The sequence below is a fragment of the Homarus americanus genome, unplaced genomic scaffold (assembly GCF_018991925.1).
Source record: "Homarus americanus isolate GMGI-L3 unplaced genomic scaffold, GMGI_Hamer_2.0 scaffold11022, whole genome shotgun sequence".
NCBI classification, from domain to species: domain Eukaryota; kingdom Metazoa; phylum Arthropoda; class Malacostraca; order Decapoda; family Nephropidae; genus Homarus; species Homarus americanus.
In genome coordinates, this window is record NW_024737068.1 from 5,032,517 (window position 1) to 5,055,197 (window position 22,681).

The window sequence follows — 22,681 nt, forward strand, 5'->3', positions numbered from 1 at the left end:
TAATTGTAGACAAACTTAGACTGAATCAAATGAAGGATGAAACGAGCCAGGTGTTATGGTTAACCGAGGGAAGGCGTGAGTTTACGTTAAGTTCGCTGCTACCATTATAATAACTAAGCGAGGAAGGCGTGGATTAACGTATATAGTTCGCTGTCACCATTAACAAGGGACAATGAGGGCGTGAGTTACATATAGTACGCTGCCGCCAATATAATGAAACTATATCTTGCATGAACTCCTTATCACGCACTTTCGAACAATGCTCAAACAACGAGTCAGGTGTTATGGCTAAAATGAGGGAGGGCATGGGTTTACGTTAAGTACACTGTTACCAATAACAAGGGACGAGGGAAGCGTGAATTACATATAGTTCGCTGTCACCAATATAATGTTACGAATGCAACCACCCTTGTACTGCCTGCTTCGTCAAGATAGTTACGAGATTACTTCAAAAGATTCTAACTATCACTGTACTGAACACTAAAGTTAAGAGGCGTGAGTTCTTACTTTAAGTGCGCTGCCGCCATTGTAATGCTACAATAATTTACAAGAAGAATATTTAGTAAGAGAGTAAAAGAGAGAAAAAGATTTTGGGTAGCGTGGCCGTGATAGTTATTTACACTTATCGTACACTTATCGTATCTTATACGTCAATACACATCTATTACGTTCTTGAGGGCGACTTGTCAAACACTGCTTCGTTACAACTCTTTATTAATTACGAACATGACATGGACACATTAATAACACCTTCTATTGAAAGTTACTAGGACATTATTACGTTACTAGACACTGATTCTCGGACACGAACATGAAATGAATACACTTCCCACATAAGTAACTCATCCCGTGGAAAGCTCTGACAAACTCTCACGTGACCTAGGGGAGGCCTAGCAGGGAGACTACTTAGCTGGAACACTGGTGTCGGGAGGGCGACTGCTTAGCTGGGACACTGGAGTCGGGAGGGCGACTGCTTAGCTGGGACACTGGTGTCGGGAGGGCGACTGCTTAGCGGGGACACTGGTGTCGGGAGGGCGACTGCTTAGCTGGGACACCGGGGAGAAGTCGGGGAGGGAAGTCCTGCACGACTCTCCTCCCGTGAGCGGGACTCGGCTGTGGTGGACCTCCTCCTCCGATCCCTGTGTGTCTCTCTCTCTGACTCTCCGAATTCCCTGAGGGAGGACTAGGACGTCCTATATATTGGGATACGAGCCGTCAGGTTCAGCTGGTCGGGGGAGGGGGGGGCGGCGAAGGGTCTCCTTACATTTGACCTGGCCAATGTGAGGTCAGGTCTGGACTTTTCAGAAACTATCTGGGAAAGTCATCAGGTGGGGCCGTGTGTATATTGGGAGAGCAACCGTGAGAGTTCCCCTACACTTGACCTCCCTAATGTCGGGTCAGACTGGAGTTTCTGAGATGTAAGACGTACTTTCTGGAGAAGTCATCAGGTGGGGCCGTGTGACATGAGAGGCCCTGGTTGATTTGTGGCCCCTTGAGTTGGGCTCCGAGGGTTACATTTGACCTGGCTAATGTGAGGTCAGGTCCGGCCTTTGTTCAGAGAGTAGGTTATTGTATATTGGAAGAGAGTCGGCTGGTGCCTTCTTACATGTCTGTTGTGGTGACATGTCACATGGGAGGTGAGCTAGTTGATTTGTAACCCCCGGTCCACCGTGAGAGTTACACTTGACCCCCCTAATGTCGGGTCAAGACTGGCCCCCCTCTGCGGTGTAGGACATTGTGTATATTGGGAGAGAGCCGGCTGGTGCCCTCTTACATGTGTGACATGGGAGGGGGAGCTAGTTGATTTACAACATCCTTGAGCACCTGCGAGGGATACCCTTACACTTGACCTAGGGAAGGCCTAGAGTTTCTGAGATGTAAGCTGTGGTCTGACAACCCATCACTACAAGCTATATTTATTTATTTTGTCCCATGATATTGGCCTTCGATTTTTTAGATTGTCCCCAAGGGGGCTAGTTTATTGGGCACCCCTTTACATCTTGTGCAAGGTGAAGCGCAGAAGCGTTTACAGCACCCATCTGGGAGGCATGCGTAGTTCATGCTTGCCTTTATGACTCATGCATTAGGGGCGTAAAAGCCTGAAGGGTCATGGGTTTTGTCAGCAAGTTACATAAAGTGACAGAATGATGAGTGTGTGGGGGGAAAATTCGCGGTACAATTTATCTGTTTATGGCAAAGCGTGGCAGGTCCCTAATAATGTCAAGTGCCAGGCCTGTCACTAGGAAGAGGGATATCTGGTCAGGGAGGGAGGGAAGAGGTGTTGGTAATGGCTGGGGACCTGTAGGAGGTCATAGGGCAAGTGAGGATGTAGTGAGAGAGGGTGTGAGAGTCGGGTTGACCACAAAGTTTACAAACAGTGCGGCCAGGCTCAGGGTTGCCAATGTACTAGGCGTGGCGAAGTACAGTTGGGGTGGAGGTGATATGGTGTGGTGGGACAGGTACAGTAGGGGTGGAGGGAGGCACATAGGCATTGACAATATTGAGGGACATACCTTTTAGTGTGATTGTGATGGCGTGTGCGTCAGCATGCCGGTGGGGTACGGGTAGCCGGGGTGGTGTCCTCAGGTCCAATAAGTAGCCCTGGTGGAGACAGCACAGACACAGGAGCGGGTGCGGCTTGCGGTGGGTGGACAGGTTGAGGCACCAGTGTCGTGAAGATGAGGCAGGACTTCGCTCGGGGGCAGCAGGACACACCAGGGCAGGCCCGGTAGGCGCTACACCAGTAGTGAAGGCCGCCGGCGGTGGAGTAGGCCGTGAGCAGGGGGGCTCACAGGGGGACTACCAGCTTGTGTCAAACCAGAAGAGAGGAGTGACTGGGTGGCAACAGAGGGCAAGAGGAAGGTGTGACCCCAATGAGAACAGATAAGACAAACTAAATGCAGGCCCAGGATGATAGGGTTCTGCATAAAGTGAAGGGAGGATTGGGTGGGCCTCCACAGTGGTTGGGCATTCCCCTTCCTTTCCACTTGACATTGACAGCAGCTTGTGGAGTGTTTCCCCGGTAAAGTCGATGTATACTGAGTATACTAGAATTAAACTCACGAGCATCTTCGATGTCAGCGTATAGGGGGAATTGTTTCACTAGGATGTGGCAACATTCATCAGGGTTCAGGGGGCACCAGGACAACCCCGTCAAACCCAACAGTAATAAGTGTTTCAAAGACCTCAGGAGTCTGACACTTGATAAAGTTCCGGTTCCGACCTTGTCGGAATTGAATGTTGAGACCGTGTTGTCTGCAGTACTTCATCATCCAATTAAACCGTCAATCTACGGTTTTCAGTGAGTCCTTGGGGAAGTGCAAATTCAGCTTACTTGGCTGGTTGGCAGAGAGCAGGGTGATAGGGTCCATGGCATTGGTGTTTCCACTCCGGCTAGTGTTTCCCATAGAAACATTACCGTCACTGTCATAATCACTGGGGTATGACTCTTGAAGGGTGTTGGATTCAGTATGACCAGGCGAGTTGGCGATGGCATCCATATCAGAGATGTCTGCGTCCATGAGAGAGCCCCTTCTGGGACGTTTATGTCGACCCCCACCCCCCGTTTTGGCAAAAACTTGCCGGCTGAGGGGAGTCGGTTCTGAAGGGACCTTTGTGGGACGATCGGGAAGTCAAGAGCACCTATGGGCAGTGGGCATATCTGCCCCCTTATGTGGTCACGCCACGGCTACAAGTCACGTAAACACATTCAGAATCACTTGTATTCTCACCCCATGACCTGTTGGTTAAGGTGGGGATGGGGGAGGGGGGGGGGGTAACCTGGCGTGTGTGTGTGGATAAGCATGTGGATAGATCTCTTCCACTCAACAAAATATGGATTACGCTGTGGTTTATGTAGGTACAATGGTGGTATAGCCCTCAGGTAGACAGGCACATCTTGCTTGAGTTTGGATGACACGCTGGGTCCTGAATGTTGAAAATCAGGACACCAATGGCAGGGAGAGGCTTAATGTATGAACAAAATCAGTTGAAATATCTTGATTTTTATTATCATTATTACCTATTATTGTTATTATTATTATGAACTTTACTCTTATAATTGTTACTAATATCATTATTTTTATTACTAAGGTCATTAACATTATTAAAATTTTCATTATCATTATCGGTGTTATTGCTGTTGTCATACGCATATAATTAAAAATTTCCCCCGTGCACGGTAGAGTGACTGGATGTCTCAGAGATAGCTGTAAAACTTCTAACTTTTCTCTCTCGGTAAAGTAGGTAGAGAGAGTGAGACTTTGTGAGGCACGACCCAAAGTTTTCCCTCCTTCAGGCTCCTCCTTGACTCCTCTCTCTTCCTCCTTCTCTTCCCTCACCACCCTCCCTCCTCAGTACTCCCTCACTATCTCTCAATACTTTCTCCCTCATTCAATCTTTACCGATTCTCAGCACTCTTTCCATCCTTCTATCAACACCATATCTTAGTCCCCCCCTCACTCTTCCTACCTACTCTTTTTCCTCTTCACCCTCCTCCTTCCTTCACTTTACCCTCCTCCTCCCTTTCCTCTTTCCCCTCTTCCTTCTTTTCCTTTTCTCCCTCCCCCCTTCTCCTTTACCTCCCAACACCTCACATTCACATATCAGAAAAATGAATGGTAAAATCATTAGCATAATAGACCATAATTTTTTGCTGAAATGTGAAAATTATCCACTTATATCTGAGGCTAAACGTCCCATGAAATTTAGGAGAGTCTTATAGTGAGTTTCTTATCAGCGTTTAATGAAGATTTGAGTAGAATTAGTGGAAGGATTAGCCCCCCACAGCCTAAGGGGGGGGGGGGATGAGTTAGATAAGGTTATGTTATCGTAGGTTTGGGTTTGGTTGGGTTAGGTTACTTTAGTTATGTTAAGTTAGGTTAGCGTTAGAATAAATTATGTTAGATTTTGTTCGGTTATGTTGGCACATGACACAGTCTTCCCCTAAGTATGACGTTCCCCATCTACCGTTTGTGTTTACACAGAAAACTCAACCAGTTAACAGAGGTATAATAAACAGCTATCCAAACACAACAAGATATTTAAGCAATCCTGTTGGCGAATGGAAGAAAGGGAAAAGCAGGTAATTTCAAAGAGGTTAAGCAAACGTTGACTTCAAGCTCTTGGTGGTCCCTGGCTGAAGAAGGACACACGCTGCATAAGACGTGACAAAACTAAACCAAATGGACAGAACTGCTAAAAACCTGTAGCTAAACAAAGACTGACAACTGGTAAATTCATTTGAAGCAAAAAATAAAAAAAATATCACTGACGAAATTTGAGACAACTTCATTGTTTAAGCTCATTTATCAGATCCAAATTCGTGGTAATATAAAGGGTTAATTTTGAGATTCATCTAAGATAGGGAAGATATCAGCACATGTCCGTGTATCTCGACAGACGGCTTGAGGTGTTGTTGCAGGAGGGTGTGTGAGTAAGAGTGTGAGCAAGTGTCGTGTTGCTTTCTGTGGTAGTTTTTTACATTCTTAGAAAAACGATACTTTATTATGGATTATTTCACGTCAACTATAGTGTTTACAGAGTGACATAAGCATACCTATCAATAAGTGTAATATTCTCCTTTAAACGTTAGAGAAGGAGATTTAATGCCTGAAAAACAACAGGTGTTAATGTAAGGTCTTAATTAATAGTGATATGGATGTTCCCGGTGGCACAGCTCAATCTACCTCTAGTGTCTGTGAATGAACCCTCGTGGATCTTTTCTCTCACAATGTTAATAAGACGTGAATGGAGAAAGTAAGATAAGGTCTGATTTTAGTTGCGTTTTACTCTTAAATATTTCGTGATTTTTTCTGCATTTGTTCCTACTGTTGTTTACCTCATGATGCATCTGTTTTTCTGCTTATCATTGTGGTGGGATTAGTGTATTTAGTGTACGTGAGTGTGTGGTGTGTGTGTGTGTGTGTATGTTTATAATTGTTGTTTAAGTGTGTTTTAAGTGCTTTTCTGTCAAGGTTTTTAAGCACAACCGTGTCCTAAGTCTAAGTTTTTACGCAAGACAACTACCATGAAGATATAAGAGACATCCTTTTACTGTGTGTGTGTGTGTGTTTTACTATATACTCTACGGGCCTACATACCATTGCTTTACTTATGTTCACTCGTTGGTCAAGGTGTAAGGCGCCATACTGTACTACTAGTCAGTGTACAGAATTTGCTAGTGGACGTGAATGAATGTTTAGATAATTTTTAGACTCGTGATTTACAGGATAATTGTTTGGTGACGACTGTGGTAATGGAAAGACAATAATAAGTGAATAAGCAAACAAACAAAAATATATTAATGAAAGAACAACAAACTTTATCCTAACATTAACCCTAACATACATCCTAACATCACTATACAACACTACGATATAATGTTACCTGGTTCTTCTTCAGCTGAATAACTCTGTCTGGCCTATACTGTACTATAATAATAATAATAATAATAATAATAATAATTAACGGTTTATTGAAAGAGGTTGGCAGCCAGAAGGCTGAAAATGTACAGTTACATAATTGGGGAATGGGTTTCGAATTACAAATAATATACAAATAACATAAGTGATATAAATAAGATATATAATAACTAGATGGGGAAAAGCTCAAACTACAGGGCATTTCAACATAGTGACAGTGCAAGAAGTAGTATTTACTGGGAGTGAATACACTGGTTTATTACAAGTTATTGATAATTTTTACAATGGTTGGGACTGGGCTGTTCTTATAGCGATCAGTTCGTGCACGTATGGGCTGGATGCGGTTGTGGTGTCGAACAGCAATTCCGGGCGAGGGATCTCAGGTGGTAGTAGGAGCCGGTGTCGAGGATGGTGCAGAAGCTTCTTACCAAATTTGCAGATGAGGTCGTGGTGATGGTCAGTGAGAGTCGAAAGGGTCAGTGTGTTGAGCGCTTCTTGATATGTGGAGTAGGAAGGGGAGAGAATAATCTTGCATGCCCTCTTTTGCACTTTTTTCTAGGTGTTTACGTTGTGTGGCATTTAGGGAGGAAGACCAGGTGGGGGAGGCATAGGTGAGCTTGGGAAGTATGAATGTTGAGTAAACACTGAGGAGCTCGGGTGCAGGAACTCCGAGGGACTTGAGTCGGCGGAGGATGTGGAGACGGAAACTGGAGGATTTGACAACTTCACTGACGTGTGGTTTCCAATTTAGTTTGTTGTCTATGGTGACCCCGAGGAGCTTCGTGGAATCTACAACCTGGAGTGTGTTCGGACCAAAATTAATGGAAGGGGGTGGGACAATGTCGGAGGAGAGGTTGATGTGCATAACCATGGTCTTGGTATGGTTGATGGTGATGTGGTTGTTGGTGGTCCAGTTTTGGAGAGTGTTCAATAAATCCTGAAGGGCGGTATAGTCGGGAGCCGAATTGTTGACGCTTATCCCAATGGTGGAGTCGTCGACATATTTCCAGCGAGCGGGGGTTTCTCTTAGGGCATCATTGATAATCATAAGGAAGCAGAGTGGTCCCATCTTGGTGCCCTGGGGGACGCCACAGGTGAGTGACTGAAAGGTGGAGACAGCCCCTCGGAAGCGCACAGCTCGGCGTCGGCCACTGAGGAAGTCTGTAAGCCATGGTATAAGACTTCTCCGAAGCCCGAGGTCAATAGCTTTGTTGATGATTATATTGTGGTCGACTAGGTCGAATGCTTTAGTGAAATCAATGAAGGCGACAGCTACAGACGTTTTTCGTTTCTCGAGATGGCGGTATATGTAATCGAGAAAGCTGACAAGACAGTGAGTGGTGGAGGAGGTTTTCATATTGCCAAATTGCTGAGGGTCTACGACTTCTGCAATATCAGCATAAGCCCAGTCGAACACAAAACTTTCACAGATTAGGCTGGGTATTGGGGTGATTGCAATAGGTCGTAGCTGATTTAAGGATTGTGGGCTGGTTGACTTGGGCACTGGTGATACATAAGAGGTCTTCTAGTCAGCTGGGCATCTGGCTTGACTGAGAGAAGCATTGGTGATGGAGCATAGGGGTTTAGCAAGCTCCGGGGAGAACTCCTTGAAGAGTTTCATTGGTAAGTCAATGGGGGTGGTAGAGCGTTTTAATTTTAGTTTGTCCAGACGTTTTGCTACTTCAAATTCTTCTACTAAGTCAGTGGGAAGGGGGGCTGGTAGGTAAGCAGGGAGAGTGGTTGTGTCAAGCCGGGCGAGCGTCTGGCATATAGTAGCGAAATAGTTATTTGATTGCTCAGCTGCGTCAACATTAGTGAGATGGCTAAGGAAGGCGGAGGGGGTGTGTCTTATTGTTTAGTCCACAGAGTTCTTTAAGCTTACCTTACCATTGACTGATGTTGGTCTGCTTCAGGTGTTGTAATTTGGTTGGGTAGTGGGACTTCTTTGCAGTGCGTATTTCGGGGATAACTCGGTTGCGAAGGGACCTGTAGCGGATGTGGTCCTTGAGAAGAAAGGCTCTGTCTCTCTGTTGCATAAGTCTTTTGATCCGAGGTGTGATCCAGGCAAGTCAGCTGGGTGAGATCTGACGGACTTCTCGGGGAAGAAGTGGTGGTGAGCTTCCGTGGTGGTGTTGGTATAATTTTTCCATTTGGTTTCCACGTCATCCACGCTAAGTACTTCAGTCCAGGGATGGTGAACTATCCACTGCCCGAAGAGGCGCACTGCAGAGTCAGTAATCGGCCTGTAGGTCTTGACGTAGGGTCTCTGTACTTGAGTGGGAGTGGCAGCTGGGGACCGGAGCACTGACAAGTGTGTGCCACACCCAATAGGAGGCATTGGTTGAGGTGGTTGGTACTGGTCCGCTAAGTCAGTTAAGATAAGGTCAAGGGTATTTTGACCGTGTGTGGGGAAGTTCACAACTTGTGATAGTGACAGCTGGTCCTGGATATCAGTGGTGTCAATTTCATTATAATCCCCGCATAATACTAACTTGGCATATGGGTACCTAACTCTTAGGTGGTCTGAGGTGGTAATGAAATGATTGATAAGAGTCTTTGGTGGGTGAGCGAGGCGGATGGTATGCCACACAGATTATGATGGAAGCAGTGTGGCGCGGGTGGGCCCGTGGCACAACACGTACCCATAATGCTTCCACATCTGCTGGGACTTGAACATCCAGACGTGACGGGCGTAGGTCATCTTGACAGAAGAGGGGAACGCCCCCTCCACGTCTATGTGAATGAAGGTGATGAAAGAGTTGATATCCCTCAATATGACACGTTTCAGGCACAATTTGCCAAGCCTCACATATGGCAACGACGCTCACGGCGGCTGACCTGACTGTAGTTGCCAGCTCGTCAAACTTGTTAGCTAGGGAAGTGACGTTGGATAGCAGTAGAGACGGGAGATCATACCATATCCGTGGAACTTCAGTGTAGTGGTACAGTCTGTCAGGGGTGGGTTTCTCCGGTTTCCTAGTGGAGGTTACGGTCCTAATGGGCTTATGTGTATGACGGCCCTGTCTACGGCTAAGCGCGTGGAATATGTTCAGTGACTTGATTCGCGCGATAACACTGCCATCAGGATAACCTTTCCCACGCTTTAGATGGTACTGAGTGCGTCGGGAGTAAGTGATTGGTGGCCATCTGTTGATATCTGTTGTGGGCGGACGGAAGTTTTTGTCTCCGGTGGCCATAGACTCACTGACGGCACTTTGAGGGCCACTGACACTGGTAGACATCTGTTAATATTTGTCAGTCGTAAAGACCGTGGGTCCTTGTCCCTGGCGCTTGGGGTCGCCGACACAGTTTTCACGATATATGTAAACACCGCGGTGGTCCTTTTCACTGGCACTTTGAAGGTGACCGATAAAGTGCCCACTGTACGTGCCAAGGTGTTTCAGTACGTCACCTCGCTACCTCCGATATATTAAGTTAATGCCCTCAATATAAACAATTATATTATTCTACATAACAATGACACATTCCTTTATTCCACCCATATCACCTTTTTCACACAATTGGATATTAATTTTCACTATATAGGTAAATATAACGTTTCATCACTACAGCAGGTAATACACTATTGTACATATTAGTGTAAAATACAGTCCTCAGCTGATTCTTCAACCCTGCTTAGATACTGCAATAATAACCACTAACATTTTTTTTGCACCTTTGAGATAATGAGTAGTGTAATTAAACTGTTGCCTGTACAATATTTAACGCATTAGTCGAGCATTTAACTTTATAGTAGATTTAAGATATTGAAGAGGCAGATGTTCAAGTCTTCAATAACAAACTTCCTACCGGACAAATATTGATAACATTTATTTGCATTTCTTTACTCCCTTAACTAATACCAACAACTCTCTCTCTCTACTGTATTATAATACCTCTTTAGTTTCTTCAGTTTTCTACTCGAATATGTTTCCGGCCACAATTCACCCTCGTCATACTGTATCAACATAGCACCAACGCCCACACTTGATGCTTGAACAACACGTTTACATGAGAGTTTCTCCTCCAGGCTTTCAACTCATTTCTACTCCCGCTGTCTATACCAGTTGCTTGGTTTTATACCTGTTCTATACCACACAATAATATGAAATAAAATATCTATAATATCCCATTTATGCCAAGAAAGACAGGCATCTAGTTATCATTTCTAGGTAGAGGATAACTTCTTAACTTAGCTATCTTATCAGTTTGCAGCTTTTATCATGTTCACCAGTATTACCAACAGACCTTGGCTTAATCTTATCAAAGGATATCACACGGTTGTCGGGTGAAATCGAATTTAATTACCCGATAACCCTCCCAAAACCTCCCATTTTACTCTTTTAAAAAACCGATGGGGAATTTTACGAGTTCTCAAGTTAAACTCTGAACTGCTATAAATCTTTATTTCTATTAAATGCGATATACAGTACTTCTTATCTTTTTCTTGTAAAGGTACCTGTCAAAATATCGAGATCCAAACTATTTAACCAAAATGTCTTCCTGTCTAAACGTTGGTTCAGCATCAAACTGACTGGCACTGTTCAACTCTCTACAGTCACCACCTATCCTAACACCTCTAATTTTCTCCTGAACCTTTATAATGGGAATCACATTTCTCAATTATCTCTGCTTTGTCCAGTCCCGGAATATGTTTCAATAAGGTTCCACTTCCGCTACCTCGCCACCACAGACACGGAGAGAATTAATAATTTTTACAGTTACCTTCTTAACGCGTTCATAGTTAATAGGCCTCGAATATTAAGCTTGTTGGTGTATGATGGAATGATTACGAAGGAACTGCAAAAAAGCTGGATCATTCTTGTACAGTGTGATAAAACTGACATTACAGCTTATCGTAAATGAAGGGGCTCATTAGTCTCATCTACAGGAGTCTAGGAAGCTTAATAACTAATATCTTCACCCCGTGTTTTTCCTTTCAGAGGTTCGGGTGCCCGAAAAAACTCTTCCTTCACACTGTTATCAGCCGCAACCACATGCATAAATACACTCACGACATCGGTCCACTCATCAAATTGTAAACTGAGGTAAGTACTGTACATTCTTCTTAACTATCTCGTGGCCGTGTTTCCTTACAGTGGATCCATGGGCGACAAGGGACCTGCACACCACAGGTTGATGATCACTGCCTGGAGAAAGTGGATTAACAGCGTTTTCTATGTATGTATTAATGAAAGTAAATGAATTCCTATTATTGTTTTCCATCAGTGGTTAGAAATATTCTCACAACAATAATAATCTTGTTCGTATCCAGATGTGACAGAAAATGTGTTGTTATTGCCCATTATTTTTACTTCTGAATAGGCTAAAGGTAATATGAATAACATTTAGTAAACATTAATAACAGTAACCTTCTAAGTTACTTATTAGTTACGTGGAAACGAAAATAAAACCCATTTGAACTGTGTAGACGAGAAGTTTTTTTTAACAGCTGATTACAAGGGGATCGATCACTGATAAGGTTCTGGCCTCATCACATAATAACTGGTTTAAAGGATAATTTTGGTCTGCGTCACAGATAATAAACTGATTAATAAATATAACTTAAATATTAATGGTAGTAGGTTAATAACTCAAGGTTTAGTTTTAAAGTCGTTAATAAAACAGACATTATGGAGGGAAAAAGTTAACCATGAACACGTGTACCCTCCTCATGTTGCTTGTTTTGTGTACTTTTTATCGCTCTGATTAATTATGAAATGAAGTAATTCTTTTATATATTTTTTTCTATTTATACAGCCAGCAGAACAGCCAGTGATATGACCAGTGGTACAGCCAGCAGAACAGCCAGTGATATGACCGGTGGTACAGCCAGCAGAACAGCCAGTGGTACGACTGGTGGTACAGCCAGCAGAACAGCCAGTGGTACGACCGGTGGTACAGCCAGCAGAACAGCCAGTGGTACGACCGGTGGTACAGCCAGCAGAACAGCCAGTGGTACGACCGGTGGTACAGCCAGTGTTATAAACACCATGACAATTTCTAAAATACTACTCGTACTAGCCGTAGTATATCAGGTAATTATTTTAGGTTAATTATTTCGTTGTCAAAACTTAACGCTAAGCTGCGGTGATCTCTTGTGATAGGAATTATTAGTTCACCAACGAGAGCGCCACTAGCATCTCCCTGTGCGATGACGTGAAGCTGAGAGCAGGAGGCCCTCACATCTCCCCTCCGCGACTCGCACTAAGTCAAGGCTCTGATAACACAATTGGGCTAAACATCACCATTTCCTGTCTTATTCACCTGCAGCACAGCGTCTAGGAGAGAACTCAGTAGTCGCCTTTGCGCTTACGTAAATTTGCATTAAGATTGTTGACATTAATCAGTCCATGTACCACTGTTGAAGAAAACTGAAAAATTAGATAAGATATTTTCACCTAAAATTCAATACCCAGATTGTGTGTTTCCTGTGAGGATTAATTTTCCATTCAATTGTAATAATTTTTTTTTATTACTTTCTTTTCAGCTTCCAACCGAAACGGAGGATACTCAACAGCACAACGACCAGTATAGACAGATATCTTCCTGCAACACCCTCGTTGATAAACAAATGCGTGACAAAAGTTGGAAGCAGTTAGACATACCGGACAGCAAATGCACACGTCCTCTACTGAATGATATCAAAGATTTTAAGACTTGCGGCGGAAACAAACCAAAACCTCTTTTTCAAGAACTGTGTTTTATACGAAAAGTACATGAAGAGAAGACCCATACACTGGTGCTGTTAATGGACAAAAATTGCTCAGAGTCAGTGCTTAATTATTCCCCTCACCCAGATGACAGGTACAAATGCTTTTCCTACTATGCCCCAACTATACCCAATACTATTCCAGGTCCCACTAATAAACTCAGCAACACGGTACCAGTACTGCCTAAGGTTTACCTGGTGATAGTAACAGGAATATTGGTAGTTACTGTTTACTAGGTTTTATTTACTTGGCCAGAGTGAACGAACACAGCCATATTTTGTGTTGAATATGGAAATGTCTTCACGTTAACTGAATCTATATGCATGTGGGTGTGTGCGTTGGGGAGTGAATCACTTGATTGACAAAAGTTTCCAGTACAAAAATATAAGAAATTTAGAGACAACATATTGATTAACTATAGATCTGGTACTGTGGGAGCTGGTCTTGTAAACAGTCTTGTGATCTGATATCAGCGTCAACAAAGTCCTTCCCTTTTTTGGATGACCGTCATACCTAGGTGCTAAGGGACTGCTCCCTCACTACAGCTGCAGATGTTTAGCACATCCCCCACATGGTCCGGGTAGGTCCTTAAGCTCACACAAGGCGTTGGAGAGGGTTCTTGTGGAAACAGGCAAATGTAGTACCCAAATTCAAAAAGGGAGACAGAGCATCAGCGTCAAATTACCGGCCGATCAGTTTGACGTCAGTAGTGGGGAAATTTCTTGAATCAATTATAGCAGATAGCATCCGATCGCATCTAAAGAAAAGCAAATTAATCTACGACTCTCAACATGGGTTTACAAAGGGAAAATCTTGTCTAACAAATCTGCTGACTTTTTTAGGAAAGTCTTCGAGGTAGTAGATAATGACTTAGACTTTAGCAAAACATTTGACAGAGTACCGCATCAGAGGCTTCTGAGAAAAATTAAGGCTCATGGTATCGAGGGGAAAGTTTTAAATAGGATAAAATCATGGCTCACCGATAGAACGCAGAGGGTCAGCGTAGATGGTGTTAACTCTGAGTGGGGCCGTGTAACCAGTGGGGTTCCCCAGGGGTCAGTACTAGGCCCACTCTTGTTCATAATCTACATAAACGATCTAGATACTGGGATCAGCAGTGACATAAGCAAGTTTGCGGATGACACCAAAATAGGGCGGCAGATTAATTCAGGGCAGGATGCAAATGCATTACAGGAGGATCTAAATAAACTGCAGGAGTGGTCTGAAAAATGGCAAATGAAATTCAACACCAGCAAGTGCAGCGTACTTAATATTGGAAGAACAAATACTGTCAATGTATACAGCCTTAACAACATCAACCTAGAGAAGTCGACTTGTGAAAGAGACCTAGGGGTACTTGTAAGCCCGGACCTACGGCCTAGAAAACAGTGCGTTAATGTTCGAAATAAGGCAAACAGAGCATTGGGTTTTATATCAAGAAGTGTAAGTAACAAGAGTGCAGAGGTCTTATTGCAACTATATCTTGCGTTAGTCAGGCCGCACCTCGATTATGCGGTTCAGTTCTGGTGCCCCTATTATAGAATGGATATAAATTCACTAGAGTCGGTGCAGCGAAGAATGACAAAAATGATTCCGGGAGTTAGAAACCTTCCATATCAGGATAGGTTAAAGAAACTTAACTTGCATTCCCTAGAAAGACGAAGAGTGCGGGGAGATATGATAGAAGTATTTAAGTGGGTGAAAGGAATCAATATAGGGGATATAGATAAAGTTCTTATAATATCCGAGCAGGATAGGACTCGGAGCAACGGATTCAAGTTGGATAAGTTTAGGTTTAGGAGAGAGATAGGAAGAAACTGGATCACAAATAGGGTGGTGGACAAGCGGAACAAGCTTAGCAACTTTGTAGTAAGTGCGGGAACTCTGGAAAGTTTCAAAAGGAGGCTAGATAGATTCATGGATGATAGAGAGTGGTAGTAACTCTCGACAGGAGCTGCCATGCACAGGCCAACCGGCCTATTGCAGACTCCTTATTTTCTTATGTTCTTATGTTCTCATCCAGTGACGGTGGTGGGGAGTGTGTGGCGGACCCTGGGTGTGTGAGATCCGCGTCAGGTCTACATTCACCACCGAGCACTGATTGTCACTCTCTGACAGTTGTATCTTTCTTTCGCGTTGAAATTGCCACTTTTGTATATCAGTTGTGGGTTGATCGTGATTCTTTGCACTATATGTTAGGGGGCAAATGTTGATAAATCAAGGTGGGGAGGAAATGACGAAGGGGAAGTCCCGACAGACCAGGCTGGCAGCTGTCTCCATGGTTTAAAAGACCCCGGCCGCCTTAGTAGAGCAGCGCCGAGTACAATACGTCCTCACCCCAGAAGCTGAAGATGATGTGTGTATGTGTGTGTGTTCCTTATTTATTTCCACAGTTTTGATTACAAAGAGTTGAAATTTAGTAGGGAGGTGCGGGTGGTGTAGGGGCTAATCGTTATGCACACTCTTCTGCTCCCTCCCCTCCCCTCAACCTAGGTATCGACCGTTCTTTTGTCATAGGTAGATTTTGTGTTTTATCATAATTTACATTGTATGAATATCACACAACATTGGTTTTATTTGATTCTGTGTTTACTGACGTCTTGCACTGATTTCATGTATAGTACACCTGAGTTCTTACGCCTCGTGTGGTTTTGTTGTGTAGTTTGCTTCATGATGGGGATAAACTACTCCGAAACTATAGCGATGAAATAAACAAATTGAATTTCCAAGTATTGGTTTTATTGTTCACCATAACACTCAGCTTCACACACACACACACACACACACACACACACACACACACACACACACACACACACACACACACACACACACTTGAAGAACTCTTAGATATGGGTACAACAGCGTGTAACCAATATAATATACATACTGTACAATTTAGAGTAAGTAGTTAATAACTTACAACCATGGTTATACTTCTTAGCGATAGACCAAACACCCGGCTGCAGTCGAAAGGATGTTTCTTCTTGTCCGAGTGTCGCAGTATGATGCAACCCTCACTGTAAGTAGTAGGTAATTCTTTAAAACACTGAATAGGTTGCTCATTTGTGGTAAATGGATACTTTGCTCTACACTTGCAATGCGTCAAGTATGTTAGATAGTTAGTTAAGTAATATATAGATAATTGCACCGCCAGTTAAGAGTGATTCATTGGTCAAAGGGATCATTTACCAGCCGGTTGTTTATACACGTAATGCAAACACCGCTGATTGTAGAGTTGCTTGACATTCCAACGAGACGACTACTTCCTCCTTTGAGAACCTTCTAGAAGTTTGACTCATAGACCGCTCTGGTGGCGAGTGCACGAATTACTATCTACGGGCGTGACACAGCCAAGCCCTCAGTCAGTCATGGACTGGACCACTTTTAGTAAAGATCTACACCTGGAACTTCATTACGAGCTTGACTAACACAAATGCCTGCCTCAGTACAGGGGTGGTCTGAAAAATGGCAAATGAAATTCAACACCAGCAAGTGCAGTGTACTTAATATTGGAAGAACAAATACTGATAATGTATACAGCCTTAACAACATCAACCTAGAGAAGTCGACTTGTGAAAGAGACCTAGGGGTACTTGTAAGACCGGACCTACGGCCTAGAAAACAGTGCGTTAATGTTCGAAATAAGGCAAACAGAGTATTGGATTTTATATCTAGAAGTGTAAGTAACAAGAGTGCAGAGGTCTTATTGCAACTATATCTTGCGCTAGTCAGGCCGCACCTCGATTATGCGGTTCAGTTCTGGTGCCCTTATTATAGAATGGATATAAATTCACTAGAGTCGGTGCAGCGAAGAATGACAAAAATGATTCCGAGACTTAGAAACCTTCCATATCAGGATAGGTTAAAGAAACTTAACTTGCATTCCCTAAAAAGACGAAGAGTGCGGGGAGATATGATAGAAGTATTTAAGTGGGTGAAAGGAATCAATAAATGGGATATAGATAAAGTGCTTATAATATCCGAGCAGGATAGGACTCGGAGCAACGGATTCAAGTTGGATAAGTTTAGGTTTAGGAGGGAGATAGGAAGAAACTGGTTCACAAGTAGGGTGGTGGACGAGTGGAACAAGCTTAGCAGCTTTGTAGTAAGTGCGGGAACTCTGAAAAGTTTCAAAAGGAGGCTAGATAGATTCATGGATGATAGAGAGTGGTAGTAACTCTCGACAGGAGCTGCCATGCACAGGCCAACCGGCCTATTGCAGACTCCTTATTTTCTTATGTTCTTCTTATGTTCTTATGACTCACAACGAGAACTCTTCAATAACAGATCACTTGGCCAGTCCAATTAGCTGTACAGTATTTAGACTTGTAAATATCACACAGTACATATACACCAGTTTTGACTCTGATTATCCCCCTTTGTAAGATCATAATTATCGACAGTCTCAGGCATTCTACTGATATCAACAGGACTCTAAATAACTACACGCAAATAAATATTTAGTGAGACTGTATACTGACAAGTCTCACTCCTCACTGGCCTACAAGCCATAGGCCTACAAACGTTCACTATTAATAACTGTACTGTAGCCCTCTCTTCCCGTTGTCTCACCTTCACTCACTCACTCACTTGTTTGTCACATGTGTATATAAAAGTTGGAGGACAGTGAGATATATTTAGCTTGGACTGGATCACACATTATGTGTTTTGTACAGTTGGATCAGCAGAAGCCAGGTTTTAAAAGATGGACAGTCTGCGAGGAGGGTCCATCCTACACACACAACACACTATTTTTTTTTTAGGAAGCTTCTTTTTACTGAGTGAACAACGGAGCTTAGTAACATGATCCTCCTGTTCATTTAAGTTCCCAGTGCAGAAATTTGATGATGTTTACACTTTGCTTGCCTCCAACCCTGTGCAAATAAAGAAGTAAGGGGAAAGAACTCTTGAGATGTCTTCCTCTCTCCATCCCTCCACCTGCTGTCTTTCTCCCTCCTTCAATTAGTTGTCTTCCTCTCCCTCCCACCATCAAATGTTTCCCCCCCCCTCCCTTCCTCCATCAAACGTTTCCCTCCCTCCCTCCCACCATCAAATATCTCCCTCCTTGGACCCAAAGCCGCCTTCCCTGCCTCTCCCTCCCTGCAATCCTCTGTACCCCCTCCCCTGTAATCCTCCCTGTCTCTATATCTAAGTCTCCTGCTACCTCCCTCCCTCTCTACCTCCCTCCCCCCCTCTCTCTACCTCCCTCCCCCTCTCACCTCCCCTCCCTCCCCCTCTCTCTCCCTCCCTCCCTCTCTTCTCCTGGCCAATTTTCGTCCTCTCAGCATAGGTATCTCCTCCTTCTCCATAGATCCTCCTTCTCTCTCTCCTCCTCCCCTCTCTCTCGTCCCTCTCTTCTTCTCCTCTCACTCTCTCTCTCCTTCCTCCCTAAGTCTTTTCAGCCCTCCACCAGATTTTTCTCTTCCTCCTTCAACACACTTGAGTATAACCCTCCTGCTTTTCACTACAAACCAGTTTCTCACTACACCAGTACTGCCTCTCACTACACCAGCTCCCTTACTACGCCTCTCCTATGCTCTCCCTAGTACTGTACTGCCTACACCAGTACACACCAGTACTGCCTCCCTACACCAGTACTGTCTCCCTAGTACTGCCCTCTCCCCCCCCAGTACTGCCTCCTCCACTGCCTCTCCCACACCAGTACTACACCTTGCCCAACACCAATATTGCCTCTCCCTACACCAGTACTGCCTCTCACTACACCAGTACTGCCTCTCCCTACACCAGTACTGCCTCTCCCTACACCAATACTGCCTCTCACTACACCAGTACTGCCTCTCACTACACCAGTACTGCCTCTCACTACACCAGTACTGCCTCTCCCTACACCAGTACTACCTCTTGCCACACCAGTACTGCCTCTCCCTACACCAATATTGCCTCCCATTCTCACCTATACGTTAACAGCTTCAGTTAAAACTTGAATTATTGTGAAATTAAAAATATATGAATTTCTCCCATGTTGTGTAATGCTGGATACCCTTACCTATTGTTATCCTATTGGGTGTGATATTATGGGAGTTTTTACAGTATATGAAATAGGTATTGAGATAGGGAGATTGAGGGAGGGTGAGGAAGGATGAGGTGAAGGTGAGGGAGGATGAGGGAGAGTGAAGGAAGTTGAAGGAGCATGAGGGAGGTTGAGGGGAAGGTGAGGGAGGATGAGGCAGGATAGGATAAGGAGGGATGAGGGAAGATGAGGGGAAGGTGAGGAAGGGTGAGGAAGGATGAGGGAGGATGAAAGGAGGGTGAATGAGGATAGAAAAGGATGAGCGAAGGATGAGAGGGTGAAGGAGGATCAGGTAGACTGTTCATTCCCCCTCAACACAACCTCCACAACCTATACACCAGTTCAGTCATCATCCACACTTAACATTCAGTCCCTCCTGACAAACTCACTTCACGGGTCCCTTGAGATCACTTAACGACGTCTTGCCAATCTCACGTCGTTGTGACTCCCGTAAACTGACTATCTCTCAGCTGGGTGAGGGGGGAGATATGTGTCTAAAGGGAATATGAAGAGGGTCTTATGTTTTTTATTTTTTATTCTGAAGGTGTGACGCAGGTGTGACGCAGGTGTGACGCAGGTATGGCGCAGGTGTGACGCAGGTGTGACGCAGGTATGGCGCAGGTGTGACGCAGGTGATGAGGTGTTGACCTTGTACCTGTAGGCGTTGAAGGCCTTCTTGCCTAATTAAATACACCTGCTTCTTAATGGTATTATTTTCGCGTCAGCTTTTCTTTACTTCTTGCCAACAACAATACAATGAAAATAAATACACAAACAGCATTGATTGATCGGAAATTTGCCATACTGAGTAGAGTAAACTGTCTACATGATTCCTTCAATTTTGTGTGTGTGTGTGTGTGTGTGTGTGTGTGTGTGTGTGTGTGTGTGTGTGTGTGTGTATATAGTGTGTGTGTGTGTGTGTGTGTGTGTGTGTGTGTAGGAAAGATCAGCCCAAAACTTCCTTAAAATCTGGGAAAACTTTTATCGTACTAAAAAAAAATATAAGGAAAATAAGTTAATAGCAAACATGTATATTCGTATTATACCTACTTATTCACATTAAAATATCAAAACACCACAAAGATACACCAACATGGCCTGATAGAAGCTTCATCAAACCCTCGTCACTCTCCCTCCCTGACTGTCAACACTCACACAATTTTTATCTGAAACAACAAATAACTCTTCCTTTATCTCTGAGTCACACCTGCGTCTCTCTGTGTGGTGATTTACAGGTGATTTTATCTTATACTGTCAATTAGGTGGTTGATGGACTGTTATACTATAGTGATTGATATTATGGGCCATTAATACAAATTCCCTGACAGTCTTATCTTAATGCACACTTGATAAACTAATAAATAAATAAATAAATAAATAAATAAAAAACCAAAAGAGCCCCCAAAAAAGGTTAACTAATGGGTATACTAATTTGCATATTGTTTTTATTATAGTATTTATTTTATATGTAAAGTTATTTAGTTAGGTTAGGTTAGGTTAGGTAAGAATGAATTAGATTAGATTAGGTTAGGTTAGGTTAAGTTAGGTTAGATTATTCACACATAGTCCATCCTACAGACCTTTGAAATCGACAATTCATTTTACATCCATGTTTCATACTGCTTACTGTAGGCTTATTCCCGTTCATCCCAGATAATGCTCCCTGACACAACACTGCCTCTCTATCACCTTACGTCTTTCTCTTACACTTTAAGGGAGAGATAATCTACCAACCACTTGTGTACTGGGTTCACTCTCTGCTGAATAAAATCATCTAGCCTCTCCGTAGTGGGTTAAGCTTAAAGTCCCTGTTTATTACCTTCACGATTACACTATGTTATGTCTCTAAACCACCTCATGTTATATTGAGGTCATACGGTCAATCACATGTTGTTTACAGTTAATATAATATCAATTCATTCGTTATTTTTCTAACTCATTTTATCGTTCTGGTACGGTTTTACCCTAAAATTTGGGTTCCTTCAGAGATATAAGTGAACTTGCTCCACGGACCGGCGGCGCCTCCTGAGTGGCAATCCCATTTTTCAGGCCAATTTCTTCGCTCTTTGTGTGGGCGAGAAGTTGGTGAAGAGGTCGGAGTCCAGTTTCTGCTGTGCTGCTCACTTCCTCATGCTGAGTTTTGGTGTCCAAATAAGCGTGCACTTTAGCTGTGATTGGTCCAGATGGTTCACTATATCTTACACCTCAGCTATGATTGGTCCTTAGGTTTCACTATCGCCTCTGTCATGCACCAGAATCAAGGTTATCACAAATATTACATCTAGAATTATAATAAAGAAGGAGACACCCAATATACTATTACCAAAACAGCACCACGGAAGACACACTTAACACACTTAATAAACATTCCTCCACAAGTTTGATTTTATTGTGTATTAAGTATTAAGTAACAAATTTTTGTTTTTAAGATGCAGTTTATATTTTTTGTTTGTTAAGGAGTACGGAATTTTTAGACGCTCTTCCCTGGTAGGCGAAGAGCGTTATGTTTTGTCTTCTTATTTTTGTTATTTGTGTTATGCTTTTAAAGGATTTTTATGTCTCATCATACTTGGTTCTGACTTATTTACTTGTTTACTGAGGTTGATCATCATGTTTGGTAAAGCTGAAGATCACACGATGTAAACAGAGACAAGTTTGGTGGTGAAGTCTCGTCTCCTCGTTCCACTCAACAACCAGCACATGTTTTAGAGCCTTTAAAGTGTGAGGTCCACCTTCCTTGTTTACTTGAGTCGGGTGAAATGCTTGTGGTCAAGTCCTTTACCAACTAAATCGTGTCTGCCTGATGTTTTAAACTCATTTTCTTCAAGTTCAGGGCCAATACTTCAGTTAATGGGTTGTGGGTGCTTGTTAGAGACATAATGGAGAGAAGGATATAGGGAGAAGCTTCACTGACTGCTGAGGGTAAAGTTCAAGAGGTAACTTATGTTTAGCTAACACGAACACACTCAGTCATTCCCATTGTTGGAAGTAATGACCTCTGAGAGTCCTTTTAAAACAATTATACACTAACTTTTCCAAATTATTATTAATACAGTCAATACTTGCACAGTCAATCTCTACCATGCTAGAAGTGACACAGTAACTACGGCCATGTTAACAGTGACAGTTAACATCTCCCTCCATATTAAAACTCTCACTACGCCGTCTTGACCACAGAAAACTCACTCTGTCTACTCACTTTCACTACCTTTCGCTGTCATTCAGGAACAAAACTGACTTTGCAGAGCCTATTGTGAGTCGTGTAGTGGCAGTGCTTCAACAGTGAAAGTTGTGAGTCGTGTGGGTCGTGGTTCTCATAACACTGAGTTGTGTGAGAGAAGATGAGTTGTGAGTCGTGTGGGTCGTGGTTCTCATAACACTGAGTTGTGTGAGAGAAGATGAGTTGTGAGTCGTGTGGGTCGTGGTTCTCATAACACTGAGTTGTGTGAGAGAAGATGAGTTGTGAGTCGTGTGGCAGAAGTCTTTTAAAGAATGTGTGTGTGTGTGTGTGT

At 43.4% G+C, this 22,681-nt stretch overlaps 1 long non-coding RNA gene across 3 annotated transcripts; it reads left to right on the forward strand.

Moving 5' to 3' along the window:
- Positions 1–5,369: 5,369 nt before the first annotated feature.
- LOC121872822 lies at positions 5,370–13,827 on the forward strand. 3 transcript variants are annotated; one of them, XR_006090153.1, is made up of 4 exons: positions 5,370–5,430; positions 11,366–11,470; positions 12,183–12,460; positions 12,913–13,827. It is a non-coding gene; the product is annotated as an uncharacterized LOC121872822 (long non-coding RNA). The 3 variants fall into 3 exon arrangements; XR_006090152.1 differs by having other exon boundaries at positions 12,219–12,460; XR_006090154.1 differs by lacking the exon at positions 5,370–5,430 and adding an exon at positions 5,441–5,757 and having other exon boundaries at positions 12,219–12,460.
- Positions 13,828–22,681: the final 8,854 nt, after the last annotated feature.